This window comes from Rhinolophus ferrumequinum, chromosome 7 (genome assembly GCF_004115265.2).
Source record: "Rhinolophus ferrumequinum isolate MPI-CBG mRhiFer1 chromosome 7, mRhiFer1_v1.p, whole genome shotgun sequence".
Classification (NCBI taxonomy): domain Eukaryota; kingdom Metazoa; phylum Chordata; class Mammalia; order Chiroptera; family Rhinolophidae; genus Rhinolophus; species Rhinolophus ferrumequinum.
Genome location: NC_046290.1, coordinates 11,858,095 through 11,878,634, shown reverse-complemented (window position 1 = coordinate 11,878,634; position 20,540 = coordinate 11,858,095). Strand labels below are relative to the sequence as shown.

The following is a 20,540-nucleotide window of genomic DNA, read 5'->3' as shown; positions in this document are numbered from 1 at the left end:
CAGGATGCTTCTGTCATGTGGCAGAGGCACTAGATCATGGCAGACAGCACCACAGATTTGAGAGGACCCTCAGGAAAAACTCATCAATATGTTCAAAACACATCACATACCTTTTGTGCTCCTTTGAGATACATTAGCAACCTTCTTACTTCTTAGATTCTATGTTTTGAATTATCTCCTTGACTTAATCCTTGACCTACTAATGCTTCCAAATGCATTCAGGCAACTAGTTCCATCTCTCCTTTTCTCTTATGCTGATCAGGCATTTGGCACTTTTATAAGCAGAAGACTCATTTTTCTGCTCCTACTTGATATGATATGGTAAGGCTTTTGTTTTAAATAAGTGAATATAAGTTACTGCAGATGCTGAACAGATTCAGTGAGAAAACGATGGGAGTAGAGATGGAACAAAAGGAGGCAGAGGAAAATAAAATTTTAATTGGGAGAATATTGATGGCTCAAAATAATGTCATTTTAAGCCTATTAAATAGAACATTTTTGACCCTTTTTTTACATTTGAAAAACTGAAGTCTACAGTTTGCTTTATTTCTGCTATTTTTTTCTTTAGCTGATTTTCCAGTAAATGATCTTTGTACTTTCTGTCACCTCCTACAGATTCTTCTCTTTGATGTTTTGTGTTCTCTACGGTATAAATCATCACTTCTCTGTGTATTGTCAGGATCCAAATAGAAAGCCAAAAGTTCTATAGAGTGCATACAAACATATATACACATACATATATAATCAATATATTACATATATATGTAATTATATATATATATAATTATATATATATATATATATATATATATATATAATTAGTCATGGATACAGACATCCATGTAGATTCCAAAATTATTTTTAAGTTATTTCCAAGTTGTTCCTTAGTCATGTGATAATTTCCCTAGCCCTTCAAAAAAACCTTATATCTTCCTTCTAGTCCTACATAATAGCAGCTAATATTACTTCTAATTAGAAGCATAGTTATTAATGACACAAATTTTCTGGAAGAATATGTGCTCCTACCAAATAGAATCTGATTGATTGTTAAAAATGAGATATTTACTGATTCAGCTGAACCCCAAAACCCTAGAATAAAATGTAGCCACCAAGTATTCCCTCTGTAAAAGCGAGCTGCTGCTGATGGTTCATGGGATACTTGACAAGGTGTGGTCCAACCCAGTGCTGGCAGCATTGCACAGTCTATGGGGGAGATTAGGGACATCAGTGTGGACAGGGTTGCCATGAAGGGTGATGTGTGAGAGCAGCCAACCAGGAGGGGCTTCAAGGGACCACCAAAGAGTTTGACCCTTGTCTCAGGGAGTTTGGGGATGTGGATTGGTTCCGTGATGATCTTTGAAATATTTAACAACTGCTACTCTACTGATGCTCACAGATCTGGAGTATCTGGGCCTGTGGTGCTAGACGTCACCTTTCAGGTGCTGGATAGTGGACAAGTAAGAAGAACCATAGAGGACAGGGGCTGGGAAATGTGACTCTAACCTGATTGGTGAACTCAGGGTAACCACCCTACCAAATTTAGAGAAGTATTTTCACATATTAAAAACCTGTAAGAAGAAAAACAAAAAACAAACAACAACAACAAAAAAAAACAACAAAGAAAAACAACCTGTAAGGTTCTGCCACTGGTGAAAGATCAGCCTTGAAAAATACTGATTTCCATAGGCAAAATAGAAGGTCAGGAGTGTTTGCTGCTGTTGACCTGAGCCAATAGCAAAGAGAAAGAGCAAGACAGAGAGTTAAACAGAGATCAAGAGGGAGAGAGAAATTGAGAGCGAGAGAGAGAGGTGGGGGGCGGGGAATCTGGAATGATTATCATTTCACACTGGAGCTAAGCAGAAAGAAACATTAATTTCCAATCTCTGAATTTGATTATTACCTGGTCTAGGTATTTTAATGACTGAAGTGAGACTGTTCTCTGGAATTTTACTTGAGCGCCTTATTATCTAAGTTGTAATTGAATAAAAATCTGAGGCAAACCTGAGAGTTCATCCAGGGGCAAGGAGAGAAGTATCCTACAGTCCAAATTTACAAGGTTAGTGGCAGGAAATGTAAAGTTTCTTTTCTGTTTGTACCTTAACATTCATTCAGTAAAAGGATTATATTCTCAAGGCATCCATTTTGAACTTCACCTACTATTCAGACAAGGCTGGGCTTGTCTGATCGACCAGGGAGGAAGAGCCAAGACATTTGGTTGGCATGACGGTTTGTGGTATCATATTTGGTTGGTTTGGGTTTCTTTGGGTGTCAGAACCGGAGAAGAAAAGAGTACAGGAAAACGAAACTGTTCCACTCTCAGCTGCATGTGCTCCTGACTGAGGCTGTAGAAGAACACTTCAGGCAGAAGGCTGAGAAGCTGTTTTCACAAATGTCCACCTAAGATGCAGCGTGTCTCCAGCACAGCAGCAGGGCAGCGGACAACCCCTGAAGGCAAGGGGAGTGTCATTCCTTCATATAGAGACTGTAGTGGGTTTTGGTAGAGTGAAAATTCCAAGAGATCAGCACCACGTCAGACCCTCAGACCTCTCGTGCCTTGGGGAGGATGGGGGTCTGGTCTCCCTTCCTCTCCTCACAAGGGTGCTAATCCCATCCTGGAGGCCCCATCCCCATGACTTCATCTAAACCTAATCACCTCACAAAGGCCCCACTTCTAAATACCATCATACTGGGGGTTAAGTCTTCAACATGAATTTCAGGAGGACACAAATATTCATCCATAACACAACCAAGCTTATTGGATTAGTCTTTACATATTATGGAGCTATCAATTAGTAGGGAAAACAAGTTCTCCAAAATTCTTATTTTCATTTGAAATCTCCAATTTTATCTTAGCTGCAAATATTGTCTTTTGTTTTCCCTGAAGCAATAGTCTCCCATTATTCATTTTTGAGAAAAATGTCTGTCAAATATTCAGGTCTGAAAATCATAGTTTGCCTATTGGCTGTTCTTTAAGGTACAGTGAGTGTTCCATGAAAAAGCAACTAGTTCAGCGCACAACATAACAATTACACGAGTGTTTGTCCTCAGAAACCATCAAACATCATCACCAATATATTAAAAAGACGTACATTCAAGATTAGGGATTGAATAAAATTAGTATTTTTCCTGCTTCATCAAGAACATTCTCAAGTGAATCTGTGTGTGTGTGTGTGTGTGTGTGTGTGTGTGTGTATGGACATACACACATGTACAGTGACTATGTGATGGTGAAGAATTGAACGACTACTAGTACAGTTTGGGGCCACTCCCTTGAGTCATGCTAAGGTGCCACCAGTTTTACAGTCCATTGCTTTTGCTCCTTCAGTGAAAAAGACATATTAAATCTTAATAATACTATAAAAGTAGTTTCTGACCTTGCATTCCTCCAGAAGGAGTGTTGAGGTTCCTCTCGGATCTACATACCACATTTGGGATCTCCTGGGCTAGATTATTTGGTAGTCCGGGGAGACAAACTCAATGGTTTATCTGAGGGAGAGAGAACATGCTGGTGTCTTGAAGTGAACTGGCATAAGCAAAGTCACATGGCTGGAAGTGACAAAGCCAGCTCAGAAACCCACGCACTCTGGCTCCAGGTACAGTACTGAATGTTCTAGACCACATTCCAATCATGATCAATTGCTCCATTCCTTATCCCAGTGAGCCTTAGTTAAAGCTACATAGACATAATCTTACAGCCTTAACATTTTTCAACATCTTACCAAAAAAAAAGAAAGAAAGATAAAGGGTGTCAGATAAGATTATTGTACTGATTTTTATCCATAGGATAAGATGCCTGTCCTCTGAGCCTATATATATATATATATATATATATATATATATATATATATATATATATACACAATAGTGAACAATGTGAACACTAAATCTAAAGCTTAAAAGATAACATAAAAAGGTGAAGTCATTATTTAAACTGTCTTTAAAATTTAAATTTAAAGTGTCTTTTAAACTCACTGCATGAGTATTATTTCTTACTCCAATTCCTTTCATCTATCTGATTATTAAAAGTTTAGAAGAGCTATATAATATATTTTATTAGACTTATAACCACTACTGAAGAATTTCCATACTGATAAATTTGCCCTACAGTTTTGGAGCTGTTAGTGACGTCTGCCATATATGTACTTGTGAGAATTTGTGAAAAGATTGTACATACTGATTGTTTGATGAGAGTATTCACTTTAGCTATATAAAATCATTTTGTTTATTAAAAACAGATAGTATAAAGATACAACATGGAGCGAAATAAAGTTACTTGCTTAAACATAATTAAAACAATTTTCAAGAGCATTACAATTCTCTGCTTGAAAGATTTTGTAGGGATGTTCCCTAAAGCAGCATTTGTTATATTTCTAAACATGGAAGAAGAGATCAATAAGGGGCCTACAATCCTTCAAACAGCACTGGGCTTGATGGCCTGTGTCAGGCTCAGTCTGCATCTTTCCCAAACGGCCATGTTGCCTAACACAACACTAGTGACTACTATACATCACTACTATGTGTCATAAATAAATTTGTACAGTGACTTATAGCCGGCACAGGTATAGGTAAGTATGTCTCCTTGCATGGAACAGGTGTAGCTGTGAAATTCTGTGATTTTGATCAAAATAAATATAGAATTCCTTTCTTATAAATGCTTTGTTTTCTCCCTGGCATGCAAATAAACTGCAGAAATGCTTATACATCAAGTAGACCTAATATCAGACTCTTGACAATGCTTTATCAAAGACGCTTAAAGAGCCTAAGGTAATAGTTACATGACTCGATGATACACAAGCACTAGGTAGGGTCCTATTTAAACAATCGAAAACAAAATAAAACTGGACTTTTTATTCACATTTCATTGTAGTGCATATAATAAATTGATGAAAATAATTGATTTTCAGCGCAAATATGGAAAAGAAAAAAAGTGTTGATTAGTTTATCAATGTTATCTTTACATAACTTTCATTTTTTTCAGTCAAGGTCTTGAGGTTCTTAGAATAGTTTCTTATTGACACCAATGTAAAGGGGGTAAAAAAGTTTTACTTTCTTTTAGTACACATATGAGAATAATGCTTACATTGCTATACTAAAGAATAAACCTGTCAATGAAATTTAGAGGGGAAAAAAGGATCACTCACTCACCTACTAACTGCAGAATTAAGCTAATAGATACAATATAACAATAAATACCTCCAACTGCCACTCTTGCTTCTGTTTCACTGCATTCTTCCTTCTGAGTACAAGAATCTGCTTTCCTTGACATAGTACATGCTCATGAAATATACATTTCTTTTCTTTTCGTTGCCTATAACTTTGCAAATAAGTTTACACTCAACAGATGATTGATTTCACATATGACAAGCTTTAAAGATAAACTCCTAGTATTGTTTTAACAAATATTTACTGAGAGCCTGCAACATGCCTGGCATTACTTGAGACACCGAGTCTGATATTTCTAGCCAGGAACTTTCCTTTGGGCTACTCTTCTGACGAGAATGGCCCAAGGGAGACCCGGACATCAGTCTCATCTGAAATTTAGTGACATTAGTGAGAACCAGCTGGCATTATCAGAACCAGCACAGATGCATCACACTATTCTCATTTGCTAAAATGGTCAAAAATGAAAAGGAGAAATGATGTTTGCTTTTTTTTTCACTTTTTGCTAGATAGACAAGTCCAGAGGCAGAGGAGTGGTCAGACACAGCACAATCTCTGCTCCACCTGCATGTTTCTACTATGGCTCTTTTGTTCGCCTACATCCCCAGGTTAACAGAAACACAGAATCAACATATCTGGGTCTCCAACCTCTCCCGTGATGGCTCTGTTTTAAAATTGAGAACACTTCCTCCCCCAAAGTTACCAGCAAACCTTCCCTTGTATTTCATTGGTCCAAATTTGGTTACATGCAATTTCTAAACCAATCCCTGTGCTAAGATTGGATTTTCTAACTTAGCCTGGATTTTCTAACTCAATCTTTATAGCAAAGGGGAGGAATTTCTTGATTAGATTACAATAAAGCCACATACTGATGTTCCATTGAAGTAAACCCTCCCTTTTCCAGGAACCATAGTGGCCTCTATCAATTAACTATCAGTCAAGTCACATCCTTGTGTTAACGGACGAGGCAAAGTTAATAAAGTGTCTTAAATTATCCTTCTCCTTTTTCAGGCCACGTACAAATCAGTTGGTGTTTCTGTAATTATAATCTCCAGCTTCTAACATCTGGTATTTCTGGAGAGTGAGAATTTCAACCCAAGTAGATAAGGTAGTACCGTGTTCCCCTGAAAATAAGACCTAACCAGAAAATAAGCCCTAGCATGATTTTTCAGGAGGACATCCCCTGAACATAAGCCGGAATGCAACTTTTGGAGCAAGAATTAATATAAGGCCCGGTCTTATTTTTGGGGAAATACGGTAGTAGGCACAAAGCCAGTGCTCCTTCTTTTGCTTTTCTCCCTTAATTTAAGGGTATATTTTTAATGACTTTTTCCTTCCCAGCAGACTTTACCATGCAGATTACCTATGTGTAAATTTAGTAAATAAAATGCCCCGAACATCTCATGCCAGCCTACACACACAGAGGCGTTCACAAGCCTGACATGCTACTGAGAAGGTAAAGAAGCATGGACCTGGGCCTTGGGCCAGCATCTGCACACGCCCTTTCAGTGTCAGTTTCTCTTTATTCAGCAAATAGGATCCTTTACAGGAAAAATCATGTGTCACTTCCTGCCTTCATGTCCACCTTATAAAGAAGAAACCAAACCTTAGAGAAATTATGAGTTATTGAATATTACATAATTGTACATTTCAAGTTCATAACCAGTTTGCAAACGTTTAAATTCCAGACTATCTTCACCATACACCTAAGATTTTTGATTAGCTGGTGACATCATTCACCAAGACAATTTTAATTCGAAATTGTTATCAGTGTCCTAAAAATACTTTTGAAATACAGCCCATTTCTTTTTAAGTACAACTAATTCAAAATAGATGTGCCTGCTGCAAGAATGCCATTGTCACTTATGGACACGTGGCACAAAAAAAAAAAAAAGACATTCCTGTTTTTATTTAACATGATGGTTCATGAATTAACCATCAGAAGGCCCCAAAATATGAACCTGTGAAAGCAATGTAATTAACACTCTCAGTTAATTCATGTATAGAGAAGTTTCTTTACTTCATACTGCAAGTCCTAATAGTGCAAGGAGATCCTTGGGAAGTGCTCTAAAATGGATGTGTCACGTGACTTGGAGGAGTTTATTCAGCTTCAAGTTCCTCCAAGAATAATTAATAGCTCTGCCGCAAGCAAACTCTTTGGATTTTTCAACGAATGACCTATTATCAGTAGTCTGGCCCCAAATGGGGAGTCAATTCTAGCAATTCTTCTAGTATTGAATCGCTGTGTTACTTTGAGCATCTTTTGTCAGCTCGACACTTTAAGCAGCAAATTGCAGGCATTCTCTACCATAGCGTCACATTAGAGGCACCGGAAATTTCTTTCGTTCCCCAGAGCCTGGAAAATCTGGGTGCCCTTTACAGCAAAAAGTTTCCTTGTTATGGTACTAGCAAATAGGAAGGACATTTTTCTGAAATGTTTGTTTAAAAACCACTATTTCAACTCATGCCAGCAAGAGTAACATAATAAAAATATTTGATTACGCTGTTAAATATAATCCAAAATTATTTTATGAATTTACACAATGTGCAGAGAAATACCACTGAGGGCTGTGTGATAAAAGTGTAGCATACAGACACTAGTGAAATAAAGTCTACATTTCTCCTTTAGGTCCCACCGTATATCTACATGTATCTTAACAAATTATAGACTAATGGCATTCAGTAAAGAATTTACAGAGCTTTGTGGGGAGCTGGGGAACTCTTTGCTAAAATATTTAACTTAGGTTCAGGGAGACAAATTATCTATATTTCCCGCAGCCATCCATGAGTCTAAAAGAAAATATAGCTTCCATATAAGACACACTGTTGGAAGGTTCATAAATTCAGTAAATATTGCCTGTTATGGAAAAAGCAACTAGCTTCCAATAAATCTAAGAATGTTTCTGGGGGTTCCTAGCAACAATCATTAATTGAGCACTTACTATGTGCAGACAGTGTTCCTGGCACTAGGGATACAGGAGAAAACAAAAGAATGAGCACACCTGCCCTGGAGGAATTTACATGTCAAGGGTGTGGGGGAGGGACAGCCAACATACACAGAAACTAAGAAATAAATCTGATCATTTCAGACACTACTAAGGTTAAAGTAAAATAATCTGATACAAACACAGGGTTATCAGGGAAGTTCTTTCTGAAAGGTAACATCTGAGGTGAGGCTGATTATGTCAACAGGGGGAATTCAGGATGGGGGAGATGCTGATAAACATCCCAAGGGACAAGTTCAAAGGCAGATCCTAAAACTGAAAGGAGTCTCCAAATGCTTTCTGTTGATAATTTAACCTCACCTCACCCCCCTCTTAGTGTGACGCGCTCTTATATATAACAGAATTTAGCAAGTTCTCACAGCAACCCTGAGACGTGCATCTTATCATCCTCTTTTGCCTGCGAGAAAATGAAAACTAAACAAGGATGTTTGTAACTTTCTCAAGATCACATATAAATATGCAGCACAGCATAAATTTAAACCTGGTCTTTTAATATCACATTCTGTATAACACATTACCCTTCATAGATGCCAAAGCTTTAGTCAGTTGTTAAGGAACATCTGAAAAGATTTGTAAGATTTCCTTGATAACAATAGTAAGAATTTCTTAATAAGACTTCACTAGTATTATTATCCAGGAAAATAAACATGTCCTTTAATATCTCTATCAAAGATAAATAAATAATAAGTGTGTGGACACTTTAAGAAACCAGGTGTTACAGCTGAGTACTTGGGCTAAGGAAGAGTTCCCTTGAGTATAAACTGTAGTTGAGGCAGTTGGTATTTCATTGCATTTATCGCCTGTTAAAAGATAGTTCAGATTCTCTCTGTGCAGGCAAAGTGATAATAATTAAGAAGGGAGGGGCAGAAATACCGAAGTTCACAGATTTAAATTCCAGAAAACAAGAGAGACATCATAGACCCAAAGACGATGCAGATCAATGGGATTATTTCAAGTTCAGAATCACCTACAAAGATATTCTTAGGGGTTAATCAACACTGGTACTCAATATGGCAGAAAAACTGAGCACATACTTTTTACTTATTTTCACCAAGGCTCAGAACCACAGAGACGGAATTTAAAAACCAGAAGAAAAAGTGAAGGGGAGAGAAAAAAATCAAACACATAAAACGTTGTTATTATAGCAAGACAGATAGTACTGAGGAGCACTATTCCATGGTATCTTTTGGTTCTATGCAAAAGCATTTCTTTAAGTTGCTTTTTAGGCATAAATCTAAGGCGAGCATATAGAAGATACACCCTCCCCTGTCAATTAGCTATCTCCGAATCAACACACACATATGACTCTGCCAACCCTGATAGGCCCTTACGTTCCATATGGGAACAGACTATGACAATAAAATCAGAGTGCCAAAAAGGAACTGCACCCTTGAGAATCCAAAAGGGCTCTTTAATTTAAAATCAAATTATTGAAATAAACATTGAAATTGAGTTCCCCAGTCATAGCACCCACATTACAAGAGCTCAGTGGCCACCGGTGGCTGTTGCATGGGGCAGCGCAGAATAGAACATTCCCGTATCACACAAACTTCTGTGGGACGCCACCGGACCAGATAGTGTTTGTGCAATGACATAAATCTCACATGCCCCATGTTTTTCACTCCAAAAACGTACTTGCCCCAAGTCTCATTCTTGTCTACTTTTGATTTGCTATCTTACTCTCTTTGCCACATTAGTCATAAAATGTTTTCGATATAAATGTGAATTGAATTACATTCGTTCCAACACCATTACTTTACAGATAAGGAAATGCCTGCCTATCATAGTAAAATTTATTAATTCTTCCAATAACTATTTAGTTAGTGCCTGTATATTCTAGGCACTGAGGATGGACCAAACCCTGACCTTCATAGAGCCTAACGTCTAATGCAGGGTACACACAATAAAAGTAAACAAACAAAAGTAATAAAACAAAAAAAATGCATAAGAGTAGGAGGGAAAATGATGCAGGACAAAGGGACAGAGGGAGGGGATGGGCACAAAAAGAAGGGGAGTAGAGGTAATGGTTGTAGCTCCTCCAAGGAGGGAGGCTGGAGGGAGCTTCTCTGCAAAGGTGATAATTGAAACAAGGCTTGAAAATGTGAAACAATGGTCTTTCTGTGTGAATGTGAAGCCCACAGAGCTGGTCTAGAGTAAGAGAATTTAAAACACAGGAAACAGCAACCACAAAGTCCACAGAGCTGCAACAAGCTTGATGTGTCCAAGAAGAATAAAGAAGGGTAGAGTTGCTGGAGAAAAGAGAACAAAAGAGGAATGAAGAGAAGGGAGGTCTAAGAAGGGGCCAAAGACCAGACCGATAGGCTTTACTAATACGTGTTGGTTATCTATTGCTGTGTAACAAATAACCCCAAGATTCAGTGGCCTAAAACTACATTAGTTATTATATCACAGTTGCTGTAGTTTGGAAATCTGGGGACAGCTGGCCTGGATCTGCCTCAGAGTCTTACAGGCTGCAATCAAGGTAATGGCCAGGTCTGGGGTCATCTGAAATCTCAACTCAAGAAGGATCCACTTTCAAGCTCACTGACATGGTTGTTGCCAAGATTCAGTTCCTTGTGGACTGTTGGACTGAGGGCTTCAGCTTCTTACCGGTTGTTGGCCAAGAGCTACCCTCAATTCCTTGTCGTGTAGGCCTCTCCAACATGGCAGCTTACTTCATCGAAGTGAGCAAACAGAGAAGTAAAGAGTCTGCTAGCAAGATGGAAGTTACTGTTTTCTGTAATCTAATCCTACAAACCAGGTCCCATCACTTTTGCCTTATTGTGTATGTCAGTGCAAATGACTAGGTGTAGCCCACACGTTAGGGGAGGCAATCACCACACAGTGTTAATACTAGGAAGCAGGAATCATTGAAGGGCATTGAGAAGTCCGCCCAATGAAGGTCTCATGAGCCATGGCAAGGACTGGAGTTTTCACATAAGAGTGATTAGGAGGCTTTAAGCAGCTTTCTTTAAGGCGGTCAAGACATGGAAACAACCAAAATGTCCTTCGATAGATGATTGGATAAAGATGTTGTGGTATATATGCACAAAGGAATGCTATTCAGCGGTAAGAAAAGATGAAATAGTGCCATTTGTGACAACATGGATGGATCTTGAGATTATAATGCTAAGCGAAACAAGTCAGACATAAAAAACAGAGAACCATATGATTTCACTGATATGTGGTATATAAACCAAAAACAACAAAAGAACAAGACCAAAAAATGAGAAACAAAAACTCACAGACACAGACAATAGTTTAGTGGTTACCAGAGGGTAAAGGGGGGTGGGAGGTGATAGATGAGGGTAAAGGGGATCAAATATATGGTGATGGAAGGAGAACTGACTCTGGGTGGTGAACACACAATGGGATTTACAGATGATGCGATACGGAATTGTACACCGGAAATCTATGTAACTTTACTAACAATTGTCACCCTAATAAACTTTAATTGAAAAAAAAAAAGAAACTTATAGGATCTGATCTTCAATTCAGGACCCTGCTATTACATGGGGAAGAAAGGTAGACAGCCAGCTTTGGAAATATGGAGCAGATAAGAAGCTATTGCAATTGCTCATGTGAAAATTGATAGAACTAAGAAGATAGAGAGACACTGTAAAATTTGAGATTTATTTTAAAGATAGAACCTACAGTATTTGCTAATGGGCTGTATGTGGAGGGTGAGAAAAAGAGAAAGGGAACCCTAACAAAAAGCCTGAAATAGATGGACCAGTCCCTACAGAAAGGTTTCCCTCCAAGAGAGAGACCTCACGCTGCTTGCACTTTCTCTTTTCATTGTCCCTACATTGCCTTTAAAACTTCTCTGATGATCTTCACAAGTCACTTCATAGTGTTGATGCTTAGAAAAACCTAGAATTTCCACACTTTTAATAGGCTGTCATCGGAAGTTACAGGGCTAAAAGCTATAGGGAAAGTGGGGTGTAAAAAAGACTTGTCATTATTTATTACTAAATTGTGACACTGTCTTAAGTTTGTGTCTCAGTTTCTGATATTCACCAGTAGATTTAATATGCCCTTTTCATTCTTATTTTTAAGTAAAAATAGAAATATTTTTATTCTCTTAAGCCAAAAAAAAAATGCTAATAAAGAAAGAAAAGGAATTAATTTCTCAAAAACATTAAAAGACTGATCATACTTTTTTTTATGTTTCAAATTCAATTAACAAATTGGTGTATTCTATAAAATGCTGGCACGGATATTGGCTATTGCAGAAAGAGTCTGACTTATTGCCCCAATCTCCCTGAAAAAGGACCCAGCAGATAAAACAGAGTAATGCACTTATTTTATGGGATTCCTTGATTCACTGGACCTATTGTCTTAGCTAACGCTGTGTAGCCAGTTACCAAACAAAACTCAAACAGGTCATAGTTAATACTGAACAATACATTTTTTCCCTCCTTTGGTTGTGATAATTAATTAACCCTGATTGCTTCAGGACTAACACAACTGATGATACCATCCTTACCCTCAGCAAAATGGTAATTTCACTTTGGAATCTGCTTACTTTCACTCCACGCCCCTTTCTTTCATCTCTCCCACCCACTCCCTGTACACAAGTTTCTATCTTGGGTGTGTGTTTCTAATTAGGACTAGTATCTCCCAAGGATAGAAAAGACCCACAGGAAGAAATAGCCCACAGAGCCTGAGTTTCTTCCATCACTCATTCTTGAAGTTACCAGAAGGGTAATCCTGGCTGATGACTGAAAACATTGCACCTCCATTTTATAAGAAACATGTGCACTCACTCAATCTCTGTGACAATTCCTCTGTGTATTCTACGAAAATTCAAATTTAGCCCAATAACAAGAAAAAACACTTTTCCTGACTTTCATATTATATCCCTTCGGAAAAATGTTAGACTGCTTCTCATAATAATTTCTGATGGTTTCAAGATGTCTGCATTTTTCTAGGGTGAAGGGAGATAGGGGAAGAGGGAGAAAGGGGAAGAAGGATGGTATCTATATTTCTGCTAAAGGAACAGTTCAGCAGGCTGATGAATAAGATCTAAGTTGTCCAGCTATAGAAATGCCAAGATGTTTAGTTATTCATCAGGCTTATTTGTGATATTTTAAAAATGCAATAGAAGTTGTGTATTGATTTGGGGAAATACACACACGCACACACTCTCCCAAGAGACCAGCTTCTCCAAACTCTCTTTGGTCTCATTGTTATTTAATCTATCCTTCATACCAAGTCAGCTCAAATATGCACTTTTCTTCACCCTGTATTAAAACCCTTTTCTTCTTCAAATTTCCATTTGCCTCTTCTGTCACTTTTCCACATGAACCTAAAGAACTTATGTTTCCTCACTTTACCCTATCTTCCCAGGGCCCTTCTGCCCATAGTGCCATTCTACACTGGATCCTCTTTACAAAATTACACTCATACTTCAAGAGTCAGGCCAAATTTCATTACTCAGCTAACCTTCCTTTATACTTCCACTGACATTTAACATGTCTACTTATCACATTATGATTAGCCATTTATAGGTCTACCTTCCCCACTATACCATGCACCCCTTAAGGAAAGGAATGGATCCTAATTTATCTTCAATGCCTAGACTCACTGTGTAGCACTTTGTAGATATTTAATAGATTTCTGTAAATGAAGGAATGCATTGTGTCAGTTAGTGATAATGATAGCTAATATTTATTAAGTACTTACAGCACTATAGCTACCATTATAAACAAGATTTAATTAATCCAATCCTCATACCAAGCTTATGAGGTAGGAGCTATTATTATTCCCCTATTGCAGCTGAAGAAACTAAAGAGCAGAATTAGATAAATTGCCCAAGGTTGAAAAGCTAGGAGATAAAAAAGGTGGGATTTGAACCCAGACTGAAGATTGGGGAACTTTTGCTTCCTGGGCCAGTAAATAGTTTTGACTGTGGACCAAATGTAACTCTTCAGCTTTGCAGTTGTAGCAGGCAAGCAGCCATAAACAATATGTAAACGAATGAATGTGGCTGTATTTCAGCAAAACTTAATTTACGTAAGTGGACAATGACCTAATTTGGCCTAAGACACATCGTTTCCTGAACGTAACGCAGACTCTGCCCTGTGTATCCCAACAGATGTTGTGCCAGACAACATCTAGAGGGCACATTCAGCGGTACCTCCGTTTTCGAACGTAATCCGTTCTGGAAGACCGTTTCAGTTCTGATGAATAAGAAACCTAAGGTGCGGTTTCCCCATAGAAAGTAACGCAAAGTGGATTAATCCATTCGAGACCTTTAAAATCAACCCCTAAAACTGCAAATTTAGCATGAATTTTACTATCTAATGATGCCATAGATCCACAAAATTTATGGCGTTTGTAAACCGAAATGTTCATCAACTGAGACGTTCAAAAACCAAGGTACCACTGTACTTGAGTATTAAAATTAGACCTATTGGGTCAATCATGGAAAAGACGTATTTCTTACCAGCAGCAGAGGAATAATAGCTGCAAATGTTCACTGTGACAACTGGAGAATGACAATGGTCATAGTGGCTGTGATACTGCTGTCCGGTCTTATTTCCAGGGGAGTTAAATACATCTGTTATGGTGGCTAAGATTTTCCTGGATGTCTTCATAACATGGTTGCAGTGGCTGCCAATCCTGCTCTTAGCAAATCAAACCCTGTTACTTCCATCAACACCACACTAAAGACCTTTCCTGCAATTTCATCTTGGGTTTGGTGCTTGGTGTAGCTAAGGAGAAGGCTCCAGAATGACTGTGCTGCTCAGCATCCGATGGCTACATGCCTGGGAGATAAATTAGGATGGATGTCAAGAAAATATTTCAGTCTATTTCCTATCCACTCAGCAATGACTTCCGTCAGTGCTGTCATTTGCCATGCACATGCAAGCCTCCGGGCCAGGCTGACTGGGGCCCAAAGCCCATCTGTCATGAAACAAAATAAATGTAAAGATGTGTACAACAGCAGCCTTGGGAGAGGTCTCCATTTGCTTGGTTTGGGAAGGGGCGTGGCTGCTGGTGGTAGCCCTGCCAGATTTTCAGATTCCTGAGGAAAACGAATCAACCCAGATATCTCTTTATAATCCATGCATTGCCCCCACCAAATGATCGGTGCTTTTTCATGTTTGAATGAACCTGCCCTACTCCCCAACTTCTAGAGCTGTGCTGCCTGTTGACAGTACATGTCTTGAACCACGCATTCTCAGTTCCACTCTCACAGACTCTGGGCCGCAGAAGCCCCTGCTATTTTATTCTTCAGGCCAAGTCCCTGCCTGTCCCCTGTTGAGCCCAGTGGGTTTCCAAGCAGCTATGACTGTATATTCAAGGATTTCTGTATTAGTCGCCTAGTTGCCTCTGTGCCTTTGCAGATATAGTTCCTGAACTGATTGGCTCCACCTGTAGCATGCATTTCTTCCTCACATTGTCCCAGATCCTTGATCACCCAAACGTGCTACCTGTCTTTCTGCTACCTACTTACTTCCTCTTCCAACTTGACACAAAATCCATCCTATCTGAACTGTTAGCTTTTTCACTTGGTTTCCGTATTGGCTTTTGTCTTTTCTTCTGTTTGGGGGATTCCTATAACCATTCTGACAGCCATGCTCTCACGTCAACTTATGCCCTCTCTTTGCAACAGGCTTCTGTGAGGGCAGTTTCCCATCTGTCAGTTCTGGGCGTGAGGGAAGAACCTGTACACACCTTCTGCATCATCCCCCACACCATCTTGTCTTTTAGGTGTGGTTTGCTCCTCCACCTGCCACATTCCACTCCATCTTCACATTTTTCTGGTTTACATCCCTCTATGTGAATAGAGGACCCTGCAAAGGGCTTTTTAAAAATCTATTCCCTGTCTGAATTCTCACCATCAACAACAAAAAGTGGTCCAGTAGTCCAGTTCACTGAATATTTAAGAAAACCATTGGCTCAATTTGTGCAATCAAGAATAAAGAAATATCTCACTGTTTCCTGTCAGTCACTGCCTACAGGAGATAGAAAAAAAATGCTAACGTTTTTTTTCCTTTACTTGTTTTTATGTAAAGAACACAGATGAAATGGGCTTAATTATCTATTACCTGAAGAGTTTGTTCAATTACTTGCTTGCACATCGTGGAAGAGCTCCAAGAAGTCCATATTTTACGCCCACTAAAATTAACCCAAATACGGAGTCTTTCTAGATATTATTTATTTATTTGTGCATTTATTTTTTATTTGTAGCACAATCCAAAACAGATGAGAATAAATATGTTCTCGGTAAATATTCAAATCACTCCAGAAAATATCAAATATTGTGTTTGTTTCTGCATTGTTCAAAGGCTGCACCGGTGGTTTAAAAGAGACAAAAGACATCTAGTGAACACTGCGGTTCCTCTGGGGAAAAGCTCTCAGCTCTCCCCATCTAACATTTTAGCTATTTTAAGATATTGAAGATGCATTACCTCAGGCTGCAATTACTCCGTGAATCCCAATTTGAATTGAAGTATCATCTCTCAAGGGTGTAATCCTAGGGTCCTATTTCCTTTTCCAGGCAAAGTAAACCATCTCTTTGACTATTAAGGCCACTGCAGGCAATCTCAGACAAAGATTCTCTTCATCATTAAGTAAACGAAATTATCTTTAAAAAATAGGCGATTTGAAATTCATAAAACCAATAATCTACGGTGATAGCAAGAGCAAATCAGCCACAAATAATCACTAATTATGGTCAAATGTTGAATAAAGATCAGATTTACTAATGGAGATCTTTTAAGTATTGTATCTATGTACTACTGAAATAAATATTATAGAAATATATCTATGATCTTTAGAACTTTGAATGAGCTTTTATAAATCAATAGAGCCATGTCTTCATGCAATAATTATTGTTTACTGCATTTGCCTTCTTCCAAAATTAATTTCCCAAGTGCCTTAATGCTTTTTTCAATCAAAAGGATAAAAGCTCCAGACCTGAAATGCCCTCTCAGCTTTTTACTCCTTATCCATGGGCTTTATCCCCTTCAAAGGAGACCACAGGAGACCCTGGCTCTGCATGTGGCCTGTCTAACCACATATACTCACTCATAGGCTCAGAGAGCATGTATATCAATCACAATCTGGCATTTTGTTTTCATTTTGTCCCCAAGTTAAATAAAAAACTCACAGAATACCAGAAAAGTATCTACTGTATTTAAATTTTTTTTGTTGTATTTTTTGTTTCTTCTATCTCTTCAACTATAACAAAGGTTAACCAATTTTGTTAAAATAAGAAACTATGGAATACTACTCTGTCATAAGAAAAGATGAAATAGTGCCATTTGCGACAACATGGATGAGTCTTGAGATTATTATGCTAAGCGAAATAAGTCAGACAGAAAAAGTCGAGAACCATATGATTTCAAAGCTAAAAGCAACAAAGGAACAAGACAAACACACAAAGAAATGAAGACTGATAGACATAGACAATAGTTTAATGGTTACCAGAGGGTAAGGGGGTTGGGCGTGGTAAATGAGGGTAAATGGGATCAAATATATGGTGATAGAAGGAAAACTGACTCTGGGTGGTGAACACACAATGATATATAGATGTGATGTATAGATATATTACAGAGTAGTACACTTGAAACTTATGTAACTTTACTAACCATTGTCACCCCAATAAACTTTAATTAAAAAAGAGAGAAAGTAAATAATAGTTCTCAAAAATAAATTATCAAAAACAATCACCTTTGCAGAAGTGATACAACAATCTGATGTTTACCTGCGTCTTCTGACTGTGAACATTTATTCATTTGGACCTTTGCATTTCTCGCAGCCCTTTGTAACTAAAAGAGTTTACTTGAATGGTAGCATTTTTTTCCCCAGTCTGATAGCTGCTCCCTGAGATAAGATGACCACCCTCTCCCACACGGGTTACGGCACCATTTTCTAACTGGCCTCCCAGGCCCTAGTCGCGCCCTCTCTTCTCACCTAATCACCAATCTCTACACTTCAGTCCTGAGGAAAACATTATGCTCCAACCATTTTATTGAGTCTTTCAAGTTCTAGTCCCTATGCAAATTGGCAGCCTCATTACTCCTTACTCCTCCCTGCTTCATAATCCAAGCCCTAGAAATTCTGCAGTTCTTTGTGTTCCTCGAACATGTCACGTTCTCTTCCCCTGTAGGTTTGCAGGCATGGTGCCTCTCTGCCTAAACACTCTTGCCTCTCCTCATTTCTTGGTCAAACCTTTATACACTCTTGAGGTTCCAGCATAATTTTCATTTCCTTCCCCATGATTTTCTAGATCCTTCTTCCCCACCTAAAGGCCTTTACTCTGCGAAGCATTAGAGATGCATTTTTCTATCACACTATTCGTCACATTTTACATGACACACTTCATATCCTCTTCTCTACATGAGGGCAGGGCCATGTTGATCTTGCACGTCATTTCATAACCAGAACACAACTTAACATTTACAGACTGAATGATTGACTGATTAGTTGGATGGAAGGATGGATGGGGGGTGGATGGATAAGTAGGCTTTTTTTAAATGGGTGGAGTTCGGATGGCTATCTGAGAAAAAGGCAGAGACAAGGGAACTTGCAGTTCCCGTGCTAGCATCAGTGTATCTTAAAAAACATTCCACTAGCAGCAAGCACGAGGCTGGCGAGCGCTGAGCCATGTGTCGTGCCCTGCACTGCCCGCACTAGCGAACAATACAGTCAAGACGGCGAAAGGTGATCCCAAGAAACCAAAGGCCAAGATGCCGGCTGATGCCTTCTTTGTGCAGACGTACAGAGAGGAACTTAAGAAGGAAAACCCAGAGGTCCCTGTCAATTTTGCAGAATTTTCCAAGAAGTGCTCTGAGTGGTGGAAGACAACGTCTGGGAAAGAGAAGTCTAAATTTGATGAAATGGCAAAGGCAGATAAAGGACGCTATGATCAGGGAATGAAGGACTATGGACCAGCTAAGGGAGGCAAGAAGAAGAAGGATCCAAATGCCCCCAAATGGCCACCTTCTGGATTCCTCCTGTTCTGTTCAGAATTCTGCCCTAAGATCAAATCCACAAACCCTGGCATCTCTACGGGAGATGTGGCAAAAGAGCTGGGCGAGATGTGGAATAACTTAAGTGATAATGAAAAGCAGCCTTACAACAATAAGGCGGCAAAGCTGAAGGAGAAGTATGAGAAGGATGTCACAAGAGTTTAAGTCTAAAGGAAAGCTTGATGGTGCAAAGGGGCCCCGTAAGGGTGCCCGGAAGAAGGTGGAAGAGGAAGACGAAGATGAGGATGAAGAGGGGGGAGGGGAGGGAGCAGGGGAGGCAGAAGAGGAATAACAAACTGTTTCTCTGTGTCCTTGTGAATACCTTAGCGGAGGGGAGAGCTGTCGTTGACACAGCTCTTACGTGAGGCGTGTCTGTTGCCCTCATTAGGGTTAATTCCACGACGATCATACAGTCATCTCTCAAAGTGCTCGAGAAATTGTCAGTGGTTCACATGAAGTGGCCTAGGTGTCTGGAGCACCGGGAAACTGCATCAAAGTTGTACATATTTCCAACCATTTTAAAAAGGAAAAGGCTCTCATGTTCTCCTCACTCTGTGCACTTTGCTGTTGGTGTGACAAGGCATTTAAAGATGTTTCTGGCATTTTCTTTTTTTATCCATAAGGTGGTGTTAACTATATGGTTATTGGCTAGAAATCCTGAGTTATCACCTGTACATATCGATAGTTTGTAAAAAGAACAAAACAACCGAGACAAGCTCTTGATGCTCCTTGCTTGGCGTTGAGGCTGTGGGGGAGATGCCTTTGGAGGGGCCGTAGCTCAGGGCGTGCACTGTGAGGCTGGACCTGTGGACACTGCAGTGGGCATCCGTTTAGCTTCAGGTTGCCCTGCTTTGTATATAGTGACATAGCATTCTGCTGCCGTTGTTAGCTGTGGAAAAGGGGGGGGTCAGCTGGCATGAGAAGTTTTGGATCTTTTTTAGTTAAGTGCGGTAGTTTTAAACTGTTTGTTTTTTCAAACCAGCTGTAGAACTCTTCATTGTCAGCAAAGTGAAGAGCCACTGCATCCATGAAAGTTCAAGAACCTTCTGTGCTAAACACAATTTGCAATGTTTTGTTATTTTTTGTATGTTTAGAATACTGAAATGTTTTTGAAGTTAAATAAACAGTATTACATTTTAAAAAAAAAACAAAAAACCTTCCACTGACTTCAGCCCACATTGATTTGATACAGGACTTATTCATTATGAAAAGAAAATATTTACAACCTCATTCATAGAATCAAGTTTTAAAGAACGGATTGAAAAGTACCCATGTATGTATTTATTCAGGCACTTGACAGTCACAGGGGTTAGTATCTCAAAATAATGAGATGAAATTCATTGTTTCTTTTATTAACATTAAGGAATTTACAGTCTAGGGAGTTGCT

The 20,540-nt window shown here is 38.9% G+C and overlaps 1 pseudogene; it reads left to right on the top strand.

Annotated features, from left to right (window-relative positions):
- The first annotated feature begins 1,349 nt into the window (after positions 1 to 1,349).
- On the top strand, positions 1,350 to 19,445 carry LOC117025108 (high mobility group protein B3-like; annotated as a pseudogene).
- The last annotated feature ends 1,095 nt before the right edge of the window (positions 19,446 to 20,540 follow it).